This window comes from Lissotriton helveticus, chromosome 12 (genome assembly GCF_964261635.1).
Source record: "Lissotriton helveticus chromosome 12, aLisHel1.1, whole genome shotgun sequence".
In the NCBI taxonomy this organism is placed as follows: Eukaryota; Metazoa; Chordata; class Amphibia; order Caudata; family Salamandridae; genus Lissotriton; species Lissotriton helveticus.
The window spans coordinates 74,922,519-74,934,610 of record NC_136073.1 but is presented as its reverse complement, the minus strand read 5'-3'; the positions used below and the strand labels follow the sequence as shown (position 1 = coordinate 74,934,610).

Genomic DNA, 12,092 nt, shown 5'->3' with positions numbered 1-12,092 from the left:
TACCTAAATTCAGCAAATTCCGTGCACGGAACCAAATTTACAGCCAAGTCCTACTCTTGAACACCATACAGAAAAGTGTTTCAAAACTAAGATTCAAGGGGGTGCTGTGGCTCAGCTGGTTAGGGTGCTGTGGCTCAGCTGGTTAAAGTGCCTGTCTACTAAACAGGAGATCCTGAGTTCAACTCTCAGCAGTGCCTTGCTTTTCTCATTGTTATATAACAAATCATATTCATTAGGTCTTATTCTGAAACAAGTAAAATATAAAAGCCTGATTCATCTTACTGTTGAACAGATAATCTTAAACCTTATAAAACCCAAGTATGTTCAACCTTATAGCATGAATACTGTTATAGCAAAATGAAAAAATAAATATCTATGAGAAAGATGTAGATTACATTTCTAACTACTTTTGAGCAATATTAATGCATTCATGAAAAAGATTTGTAAAGTATTAAAGAAATGAAATTGAGTTTTATAAGAGTACATGTTTATTAAAACATATTAATACTTGTTTAGTGATTGATTATCTTTTCGTGTTTAAGATTACAATACATATCAGGAAGAATTTATAGCAGGAAATGAAGTTGTTATCATCAACAATAAATTATTTATGCATTTTTAACTATTAACATTGGTGCTGTGGCTTAGTGGTTAAAGCGCCTGTCTCGTAAGCAGGAAATCCTGAGTTCAAATCTCAGCAGCACCTAACTGTTTTCTCCATGCTTTAGGAATAATTTTCATCAAACAGGTGTTGAATACAATTTACAAATAAACGTCTGGTTCTATGAACTTTAGAAAAAGTTATCTTAAAATGAAATAAAATACTTGGTATTATGAACATTTTTGGAGGAATGCATTGACTGAAATAGGGAAAAAAATGACAAAGAACAAGAAAGAGCTGAATGATCACTCTATTGGTGAATTCAACTAATCCATTCTTCAGCAAGGTATATTTTAAAATTCTATGAATAGGGTAAACTTTAAATTAGAGATGTGTTTTTGAGTAAGTGAAGGGTCTTCATTTAAAGTGTTTGAGTAGAGAAGTGTGTGAACTTAGAAAAGAATATGAAAGTGAAAAAGCAATATTTTCTTGAATAGGGGTGGGCGGAATTTGCATATTCGTTTTTTGCAAATCTCCGCGAAATGGTAACAAATCTCCGCGAACACGCAGAAATTCCGCGAACACTCGGAATTGCTTGTTTGCGATGCTTTTTTACTGGTCGCAATCGCTGTTTGCGTGCTAGGGGAAAAATATCTCACGAACACACATTTGGGAACGCGAACAAGCAAAACATTCCGCAAAGTTGCGGACGCAGGCTTTTGGGCAATTTCTTGTTCTCTCTGTAAGGCGAAATTACCTAAATTCCGCAAATTCCGTGCACGGAACCAAATTTACAGCCCAGTCCTACTCTTGAACACCATAAAGAAAAGTGTTTCAAAGTTACAATTCGAGGGGGTCCTGTGGCTTTGCTGGTTAAAGTGCCTGTCTAGTAAACAGGAGGTCCTGAGTTCAACTCTCAGCAGTGCCTTGCTTTTCTCTTTGTTATATAACAAATCATATTCATTAGGTCTTATTCTGAAACAAGTAAAATATAAAAGCCTGATTCATCTTACTGTTGAACAGATAATCTTGAACCCTATAAAAACCCAAGTATGTTCAACCTTATAGCATGAATACTGTTATAGCAAAATGAAAAAAGACATATCTATGAGAAAGATGTAGAATACATTTCTACCTACTTTTGAGCAATATTAATGCATTCATAAAAAAGAATTGTAAAGTATTCAAGAAATGAAATTGGGTTTTATAAGAGTACATGTTTATTAAAACATATTATTACTTGTTTAGTGATTGATTATCTTTTCGTGTTTAAGATTACAATACATATCAAGAAGAATTTATAGCAGGAAATGACATTTTTATCATCAACAATAAATTATTTATGCTTTTTTTACTATTAACGTTGGTGCTGTGGCTTAGTGGTTAAAGCACCTGTCTCGTAAACAGGAAATCCTGAGTTCAAATCTCAGCAGCACCTAACTGTTTTCTCCATGCTTTAGGAATGATTTTCTACAAACAAGTGTTGAATACAATTTACGAGTAAACGTCTAGTTCTATGAACTTTACAATAAATTATCTAAATATGAAATAAAATACTTGGTATTATGAAAATTTTTGGAGGAATGCATTGACTGAAATAGGGAAAAAATTGACAAAGAACAAGAAAGAGCTGAATGATCACTCTATTGGTGAATTCAACTAATCCATTCTTCATCAAGGTATATTTAAAAATTCTATGAATAGGGTAAACTTTAAATTAGAGATGTGTTTTTGAATAAGTGAAGCGTCTTCATCTAAAGTGTTTGAGTAGAGAAGTGTTTGAACTTAGAAAAGAATATGAAAGTGAAAAAGCAATATTCTCTTGAATAGGGGTGGGCGGAATTTGCATAATCGCTTTATGCAAATCTCCGTGAAATGGTAACAAATCTCCGCGAACACGCAGAAATTCCGCGAACACTCGGAATTGCTTGTTCACAATGCTTTTTTACTGGTCGCAATCGCTGTTTGCGTGCTAGGGGTAAAATATCTCACGAACACGTATTTGAGAACGCAAACAAGCAAAAAATTTCGCAAAATTGCGGACGCAGGCTTTTGGGTAATTTCTTGTTCTCTCTGTAACGCGAAATTACCTAAATTCCGCAAATTCCGTGCACGGAACCAAATTTACAGCCCAGGCCTACTCTTGAACACCATAAAGAAAAGTGTTTCAAAATTAAGATTCAAGGAGGTACTTTGGCTTAGCTGGTTAAAGCACTTGTCTAGTAAACAGGAGATCCTGAGTTCAACTCTCAGCAGGCCTTTCTTTTCTCATTGTTATATAACATATCATATTCATAAGGTCTTATTCTGAAACAAGTAAAATTTAAAAGTCTGATTCATCTTACTGTTGAACAGATCATCTTAAACCTTATAAAAACCCAAATATGTTCAGCCTTATAGCATAAATACTGTTATAGCAAAATGAAAAAAGACAAATCTTTGAGAAAGAGTAGATTACATTTCTACCTACTTTTGAGTAATATTAATGCATTCATGAAAAAGAATTGTAAAGTATTCAAGAAATGAAATTGGGTTTTATAAGAGTACATATTTATTAAAACATAATAATACTTGTTTAGTGATTGATTATCATTTTGTGTTTAAGATTACAATACATATCAGGAAGAATTTATAGCAGGAAATGAAGTTGTTATCATCAACAATAAATTATTCATGCATTTTTAACTATAAACATTGGTGCTGTGGCTTAGTGGTTAAAGCGCCTGTCTCGTAAACAGGAAATCCAGAGTTTAAATCTCAGCAGCACCTAACTGTTTTCTCCATGCTTTAGGAATAATTTTCAACAAACAAGTGTTGAATACAATTTACGAATAAACGTCTGGTTCTATGAACTTTAGAATAAGTTATCTTAAAATGAAATAAAATACTTGGTATTATGAACATTTTTGGAGGAATGCATTGACTGAAATAGGGAAAAAAATGACAAAGAACAAGAAAGAGCTGAATGATCACTCTATTGGTGAATTCAACTAATCCATTCTTCAGCAAGGTATATTTTAAAATTCTATGAATAGGGTAAACTTAAAATTAGAGATGTGTTTTTGAATAAGTGAAGCGGCTTCATCTAAAGTGTTTGAGTAGAGAAGTGTGTGAACTTAGAAAAGAATATGAAAGTGAAAAAGCAATATTCTCTTGAATAGGGGTGGGCGGAATTTGCATAATCGTTTTTTGTAAATCTCCGCGAAATGGTAACAAATCTCCGCAAACACGCAGAAATTCCACGAACACTCGGAATTGCTTGTTTGCGATGCTTTTTTACTGGTTGCAATCGCTGCTTGCGTGCTAGGGGAAACATATCTCACGAACACGCATTTGAGAACGCGAACAAGCAAAATATTTCGCAAAGTTGCGGACGCAGGCTTTTGGGCAATTTCTTGTTCTCTCTGTAAAAAGAAATTACCTAAATTCAACAAATTCCGTGCACGGAACCAAATTTACAGCCAAGTCCTACTCTTGAACACATACAGAAAAGTGTTTCAAAACTAAGATTCAAGGGGGTGCTGTGGCTCACCTGGTTAAAGTGCCTGTTCACTAAACAGGAGATCCTGAGTTCAACTCTCAGCAGTGCCTTGCTTTTCTCATTGTTATATAACAAATCATATTCATTAGGTCTTATTCTGAAACAAGTAAAATATAAAAGCCTGATTCATCTTACTGTTGAACAGATAATCTTAAACCTTATAAAACCCAAGTATGTTCAACCTTATAGCATGAATACTGTTATAGCAAAATGAAAAAATAAATATCTATGAGAAAGATGTAGATTACATTTCTAACTACTTTTGAGCAATATTAATGCATTCATGAAAAATATTTGTAAAGTATTAAAGAAATGAAATTGAGTTTTATAAGAGTACATGTTTATTAAAACATATTAATACTTGTTTAGTGATTGATTATCTTTTCGTGTTTAAGATTACAATACATATCAGGAAGAATTTATAGCAGGAAATGAAGTTGTTATCATCAACAATAAATTATTTATGCATTTTTAACTATTAACATTGGTGCTGTGGCTTAGTGGTTAAAGCGCCTGCCTCGTAAGCAGGAAATACTGAGTTCAAATCTCAGCAGCACCTAACTGTTTTCTCCATGCTTTAGGAATAATTTTCATCAAACAAGTGTTGAATACAATTTACAAATAAACGTCTGGTTCTATGAACTTTACAATAAGTTATCTTAAAATGAAATAAAATACTTGGTATTATGAACATTTTTGGAGGAATGCATTGACTGAAATAGGGAAAAAAATGACAAAGAACAAGAAAGAGCTGAATGATCACTCTATTGGTGAATTCAACTAATCCATTCTTCAGCAAGGTATATTTTAAAATTCTATGAATAGGGTAAACTTTAAATTAGAGATGTGTTTTTGAGTAAGTGAAGGGTCTTCATCTAAAGTGTTTGAGTAGAGAAGTGTGTGAACTTAGAAAAGAATATGAAAGTGAAAAAGCAATATTCTCTTGAATAGGGGTGGGCGGAATTTGCATATTCGTTTTTTGCAAATCTCCGCGAAATGGTAACAAATCTCCGCAAACACGCAGAAATTCCACGAACACTCGGAATTGCTTGTTTGCGATGCTTTTTTACTGGTCGCAATCGCTGCTTGCGTGCTAGGGGAAACATATCTCACGAACACGCATTTGAGAACGCGAACAAGCAAAATATTTCGCAAAGTTGCGGACGCAGGCTTTTGGGCAATTTCTTGTTCTCTCTGTAAAAAGAAATTACCTAAATTCAACAAATTCCGTGCACGGAACCAAATTTACAGCCAAGTCCTACTCTTGAACACCATACAGGAAAGTGTTTCAAAACTAAGGTTCAAGGGGGTGCTGTGGCTTAGCTGGTTAGAGCGCCTGTCTAGTAAACAGGAGATCCTGAGTTCAATTCTCAGCAGTACCTTGCTTTTCTCATTCTTATATAACAAATCATATTCATTAGGTCTTATTCTGAAACAAGCAAAATATAAAAATCTGATTCATCTTACTGTTGAACAGATCATCTTAAACCTTATAAAAACTCAAGTGTGTTCAACCTTATAGCATGAATACTCTTATAGCAAAATGAAAAGACATATCTATGAGAAAGATGTAGAATACATTTCTACCTACTTTTGAGCAATATTAATGCATTCATGAAAAATAATTTTAAAGTATTCAAGAAATGAAATTGGGTTTTATAAGAGTACATGTTTATTAAAAAATATTATTACTTGTTTAGTGATTGATTATCTTTTCGTGTTTAAGATTACAATACATATCAGGAAGAATTTATAGCAGGAAATGAAGTTGTTATGATCAACAATAAATTATTAATGCATTTTTAACTATAAACATTGGTGTTGTGGCTTAGTGGTTAAAGCGCCTGTCTTGTAAACGGGAAATCCGGAGTTCAAATCTCAGCAGCACCTAACTGTTTTCTCCATGCTTTAGGAATATTTTCATCAAACAAGTGTTGAATACAATTTACGAATAAACATCTGGTTCGATGAACTTTAGAATAAGTTATCTTAAAATGAAATAAAATACTTGGTATTATGAACATTTTTGGAGGAATGCATTGACTGAAATAGGGAAAAAAATGACAAAGAACAAGAAAGAGCTGAATGATCACTCTATTGGTGAATTCAACTAATCCATTCTTCAGCAAGGTATATTTTAAAATTCTATGAATAGGGTAAACTTTAAATTAGAGATGTGTTTTTGAGTAAGTGAAGGGTCTTCATCTAAAGTGTTTGAGTAGAGAAGTGTGTGAACTTAGAAAAGAATATGAAAGTGAAAAAGCAATATTCTCTTGAATAGGGGTGGGCGGAATTTGCATAATCGTTTTTTGTAAATCTCCGCGAAATGGTAACAAATCTCCGCAAACACGCAGAAATTCCACGAACACTCGGAATTGCTTGTTTGCGATGCTTTTTTACTGGTTGCAATCGCTGCTTGCGTGCTAGGGGAAACATATCTCACGAACACGCATTTGAGAACGCGAACAAGCAAAATATTTCGCAAAGTTGCGGACGCAGGCTTTTGGGCAATTTCTTGTTCTCTCTGTAAAAAGAAATTACCTAAATTCAACAAATTCCGTGCACGGAACCAAATTTACAGCCAAGTCCTACTCTTGAACACCATACAGAAAAGTGTTTCAAAACTAAGATTCAAGGGGGTGCTGTGGCTCACCTGGTTAAAGTGCCTGTTCACTAAACAGGAGATCCTGAGTTCAACTCTCAGCAGTGCCTTGCTTTTCTCATTGTTATATAACAAATCATATTCATTAGGTCTTATTCTGAAACAAGTAAAATATAAAAGCCTGATTCATCTTACTGTTGAACAGATAATCTTAAACCTTATAAAACCCAAGTATGTTCAACCTTATAGCATGAATACTGTTATAGCAAAATGAAAAAATAAATATCTATGAGAAAGATGTAGATTACATTTCTAACTACTTTTAAGCAATATTAATGCATTCATGAAAAATATTTGTAAAGTATTAAAGAAATGAAATTGAGTTTTATAAGAGTACATGTTTATTAAAACATATTAATACTTGTTTAGTGATTGATTATCTTTTCGTGTTTAAGATTACAATACATATCAGGAAGAATTTATAGCAGGAAATGAAGTTGTTATCATCAACAATAAATTATTTATGCATTTTTAACTATTAACATTGGTGCTGTGGCTTAGTGGTTAAAGCGCCTGCCTCGTAAGCAGGAAATACTGAGTTCAAATCTCAGCAGCACCTAACTGTTTTCTCCATGCTTTAGGAATAATTTTCATCAAACAAGTGTTGAATACAATTTACAAATAAACGTCTGGTTCTATGAACTTTACAATAAGTTATCTTAAAATGAAATAAAATACTTGGTATTATGAACATTTTTGGAGGAATGCATTGACTGAAATAGGGAAAAAAATGACAAAGAACAAGAAAGAGCTGAATGATCACTCTATTGGTGAATTCAACTAATCCATTCTTCAGCAAGGTATATTTTAAAATTCTATGAATAGGGTAAACTTTAAATTAGAGATGTGTTTTTGAGTAAGTGAAGGGTCTTCATCTAAAGTGTTTGAGTAGAGAAGTGTGTGAACTTAGAAAAGAATATGAAAGTGAAAAAGCAATATTCTCTTGAATAGGGGTGGGCGGAATTTGCATATTCGTTTTTTGCAAATCTCCGCGAAATGGTAACAAATCTCCGCAAACACGCAGAAATTCCACGAACACTCGGAATTGCTTGTTTGCGATGCTTTTTTACTGGTCGCAATCGCTGCTTGCGTGCTAGGGGAAACATATCTCACGAACACGCATTTGAGAACGCGAACAAGCAAAATATTTCGCAAAGTTGCGGACGCAGGCTTTTGGGCAATTTCTTGTTCTCTCTGTAAAAAGAAATTACCTAAATTCAACAAATTCCGTGCACGGAACCAAATTTACAGCCAAGTCCTACTCTTGAACACCATACAGGAAAGTGTTTCAAAACTAAGGTTCAAGGGGGTGCTGTGGCTTAGCTGGTTAGAGCGCCTGTCTAGTAAACAGGAGATCCTGAGTTCAATTCTCAGCAGTACCTTGCTTTTCTCATTCTTATATAACAAATCATATTCATTAGGTCTTATTCTGAAACAAGCAAAATATAAAAATCTGATTCATCTTACTGTTGAACAGATCATCTTAAACCTTATAAAAACTCAAGTGTGTTCAACCTTATAGCATGAATACTCTTATAGCAAAATGAAAAGACATATCTATGAGAAAGATGTAGAATACATTTCTACCTACTTTTGAGCAATATTAATGCATTCATGAAAAATAATTTTAAAGTATTCAAGAAATGAAATTGGGTTTTATAAGAGTACATGTTTATTAAAAAATATTATTACTTGTTTAGTGATTGATTATCTTTTCGTGTTTAAGATTACAATACATATCAGGAAGAATTTATAGCAGGAAATGAAGTTGTTATGATCAACAATAAATTATTAATGCATTTTTAACTATAAACATTGGTGTTGTGGCTTAGTGGTTAAAGCGCCTGTCTTGTAAACGGGAAATCCGGAGTTCAAATCTCAGCAGCACCTAACTGTTTTCTCCATGCTTTAGGAATATTTTCATCAAACAAGTGTTGAATACAATTTACGAATAAACATCTGGTTCGATGAACTTTAGAATAAGTTATCTTAAAATGAAATAAAATACTTGGTATTATGAACATTTTTGGAGGAATGCATTGACTGAAATAGGGAAAAAAATGACAAAGAACAAGAAAGAGCTGAATGATCACTCTATTGGTGAATTCAACTAATCCATTCTTCAGCAAGGTATATTTTAAAATTCTATGAATAGGGTAAACTTTAAATTAGAGATGTGTTTTTGAGTAAGTGAAGGGTCTTCATCTAAAGTGTTTGAGTAGAGAAGTGTGTGAACTTAGAAAAGAATATGAAAGTGAAAAAGCAATATTCTCTTGAATAGGGGTGGGCGGAATTTGCATAATCGTTTTTTGCAAATCTCCGCGAAATGGTAACAAATCTCCGCAAACACGCAGAAATTCCACGAACACTCGGAATTGCTTGTTTGCGATGCTTTTTTACAGGTCGCAATCGCTGCTTGCGTGCTAGGGGAAACATATCTCACGAACACGCATTTGAGAACGCGAACAAGCAAAATATTTCGCAAAGTTGCGGACGCAGGCTTTTGGGCAATTTCTTGTTCTCGCTGTAAAAAGAAATTACCTAAATTCAACAAATTCCGTGCACGGAACCAAATTTACAGCCAAGTCCTACTCTTGAACACCATACAGAAAAGTGTTTCAAAACTAAGGTTCAAGGGGGTGCTGTGGCTTAGCTGGTTAGAGCGCCTGTCTAGTAAATAGGAGATCCTGAGTTCAATTCTCAGCAGTGCCTTGCTTTTCTCATTCTTATATAACAAATCATATTCATTAGGTCTTATTCTGAAACAAGCAAAATATAAAAATATGATTCATCTTACTGTTGAACAGATCATCTTAAACCTTATAAAAACCCAAGTGTGTTCAACCTTATAGCATGAATACTGTTATAGCAAAATGAAAAGGCATATCAATGAGAAAGATGTAGAATACATTTCTACCTACTTTTGAGCAATATTAATGCATTCATGAAAAAGAATTGTAAAGTATTCAAGAAATGAAATTGGGTTTTATAAGAGTACATGTTTATTAAAAAATATTATTACTTGTTTAGTGATTGATTATCTTTTCGTGTTTAAGATTACAATACATATCAGGAAGAATTTATAGCAGGAAATGAAGTTGTTATCATCAACAATAAATTATTAATGCATTTTTAACTATAAACATTGGTGTTGTGGCTTAGTGGTTAAAGCGCCTGTCTTGTAAACGGGAAATCCAGAGTTCAAATCTCAGCAGCACCTAACTGTTTTCTCCATGCTTTAGGAATAATTTTCATCAAACAAGTGTTGAATACAATTTACGAATAAACATCTGGTTCTATGAACTTTAGAATAAGTTATCTTAAAATGAAATAAAATACTTGGTATTATGAACATTTTTGGAGGAATGCATTGACTGAAATAGGGAAAAAAATGACGAAAGAGCTGAATGATCACTCTATTGGTGAATTCAACTAATCCATTCTTCAGCAAGGTATATTTTAAAATTCTATGAAAAGGGTCAACTTTAAATTAGAGATGTGTTTTTGAATAAGTGAAGCGGCTTCATCTAAAGTGTTTGAGTAGAGAAGTGTGTGAACTTAGAAAAGAATATGAAAGTGAAAAAGCAATATTCTCTTGAAGAGGGGTGGGCGGAATTTGCATAATCGTTTTTTGCAAATCTCCGCGAAATGGTAACAAATCTCCGCAAACACGCAGAAATTCCGCGAACACTCGGAATTGCTTGTTTGCGATGCTTTTTTACTGGTCGCAATCGCTGCTTGCGTGCTAGGGGAAACATATCTCACGAACACGCATTTGAGAACGCGAACAAGCAAAAAATTTTGCAAAGTTGCGGACGCGGGCTTTTGGGCAATTTCTTGTTCTCTCTGTAACGCGAAATTACCTAAATTCAGCAAATTCCGTGCACGGAACCAAATTTACAGCCAAGTCCTACTCTTGAACACCATACAGAAAAGTGTTTCAAAACTAAGATTCAAGGGGGTGCTGTGGCTCAGCTGGTTAAAGTGCCTGTCTACTAAACAGGAGATCCTGAGTTCAACTCTCAGCAGGCCTTTCTTTTCTCATTGTTATATAACATATTATATTCATTAGGTCTTATTCTGAAACAAGTAAAATTTAAAAGTCTGATTCATCTTACTGTTGAACAGATCATCTTAAACCTTATAAAAACCCAAATATGTTCAGCCTTATAGCATAAATACTGTTATAGCAAAATGAAAAAAGACAAATCTATGAGAAAGAGTAGATTACATTTCTACCTACTTTTGAGCAATATTAATGCATTCATGAAAAAGAATTGTAAAGTATTCAAGAAATGAAATTGGGTTTTATAAGAGTACATATTTATTAAAACATAATAATACTTGTTTAGTGATTGATTATCTTTTCGTGTTTAAGATTACAATACATATCAGGAAGAATTTATAGCAGGAAATGAAGTTGTTATCATCAACAATAAATTATTCATGCATTTTTAACCATAAACATTGGTGCTGTGGCTTAGTGGTTATAGCGCCTGTCTCGTAAACAGGAAATCCAGAGTTCAAATCTCAGCAGCACCTAACTGTTTTCTCCATGCTTTAGGAATAATTTTCAACAAACAAGTGTTGAATACAATTTACGAATAAACGTCTGGTTCTATGAACTTTAGAATAAGTTATCTTAAAATGAAATAAAATACTTGGTATTATGAACATTTTTGGAGGAATGCATTGACTGAAATAGGCAAAAAAATGACAAAGAACAAGAAAGAGCGGAATGATCACTCTATTGGTGAATTCAACTAATCCATTCTTCAGCAAGGTATATTTTAAAATTCTATGAATAGGGTAAACTTTAAATTAGAAATGTGTTTTTGAATAAGTGAAGCGGCTTCATCTAAAGTGTTTGAGTAGAGAAGTGTGTGAACTTAGAAAAGAATATGAAAGTAAAAAAGCAATATTCTCTTGAATAGGGGTGGGCGGAATTTGCATAATAGTTTTTTGCAAATCTCCGCGAAATGGTAACAAATCTCCGCAAACACGTAGAAATTCCACGTACACTCGGAATTGCTTGTTTGCGATGCTTTTTTACTGGTCGCAATCGCTGCTTGCGTGCTAGGGGAAACATATCTCACAACACGCATTTGAGAACGCGAACAAGCAAAAAATTTCGCAAAGTTGCGGACGCAGGCTTTTGGGCAATTTCTTGTTCTCTCTGTAAAAAGAAATTACCTAAATTCAACAAATTCCGTGCACGGAACCAAATTTACAGCCAAGTCCTACTCTTGAACACCATACAGAAAAGTGTTTCAAAGCTAAGGTTCAAG

At 33.6% G+C, this 12,092-nt stretch overlaps 1 protein-coding gene and 11 non-coding genes across 17 annotated transcripts in view; 11 read left to right on the top strand and 1 right to left on the bottom strand.

Annotated features, from left to right (window-relative positions):
* LOC144798677 (T-complex protein 1 subunit theta-like) overlaps positions 1 to 12,092 on the bottom strand; it is a 338,982-nt gene that overhangs the window by 114,608 nt on the left and 212,282 nt on the right. The window contains exon 1 of one of the 6 annotated variants that reach the window (XM_078669660.1): positions 4,134 to 4,258. The exons of the other annotated variants lie outside the window; for them this stretch is intronic. The gene's annotated coding sequence lies outside the window, so the exon portion shown is untranslated. Of the gene's footprint in view, positions 1 to 4,133; positions 4,259 to 12,092 lie in introns of those variants that run through there. 6 annotated transcript variants of the gene reach the window in all.
* TRNAS-ACU (transfer RNA serine (anticodon ACU)) lies at positions 124 to 197 on the top strand. Its single transcript has one exon. It is a non-coding gene; the product is annotated as a tRNA-Ser (tRNA).
* Positions 634 to 706, top strand: TRNAT-CGU (transfer RNA threonine (anticodon CGU)). The gene has a single exon. It is a non-coding gene; the product is annotated as a tRNA-Thr (tRNA).
* Positions 1,967 to 2,039, top strand: TRNAT-CGU (transfer RNA threonine (anticodon CGU)). The gene has a single exon. It is a non-coding gene; the product is annotated as a tRNA-Thr (tRNA).
* On the top strand, positions 3,298 to 3,370 carry TRNAT-CGU (transfer RNA threonine (anticodon CGU)). The gene has a single exon. It is a non-coding gene; the product is annotated as a tRNA-Thr (tRNA).
* Positions 4,629 to 4,701, top strand: TRNAT-CGU (transfer RNA threonine (anticodon CGU)). Its single transcript has one exon. It is a non-coding gene; the product is annotated as a tRNA-Thr (tRNA).
* TRNAT-AGU (transfer RNA threonine (anticodon AGU)) lies at positions 5,451 to 5,524 on the top strand. The gene has a single exon. It is a non-coding gene; the product is annotated as a tRNA-Thr (tRNA).
* Positions 7,291 to 7,363, top strand: TRNAT-CGU (transfer RNA threonine (anticodon CGU)). The gene has a single exon. It is a non-coding gene; the product is annotated as a tRNA-Thr (tRNA).
* On the top strand, positions 8,113 to 8,186 carry TRNAT-AGU (transfer RNA threonine (anticodon AGU)). The gene has a single exon. It is a non-coding gene; the product is annotated as a tRNA-Thr (tRNA).
* Positions 9,443 to 9,516, top strand: TRNAT-AGU (transfer RNA threonine (anticodon AGU)). Its single transcript has one exon. It is a non-coding gene; the product is annotated as a tRNA-Thr (tRNA).
* TRNAS-ACU (transfer RNA serine (anticodon ACU)) lies at positions 10,764 to 10,838 on the top strand. Its single transcript has one exon. It is a non-coding gene; the product is annotated as a tRNA-Ser (tRNA).
* Positions 11,274 to 11,346, top strand: TRNAT-CGU (transfer RNA threonine (anticodon CGU)). Its single transcript has one exon. It is a non-coding gene; the product is annotated as a tRNA-Thr (tRNA).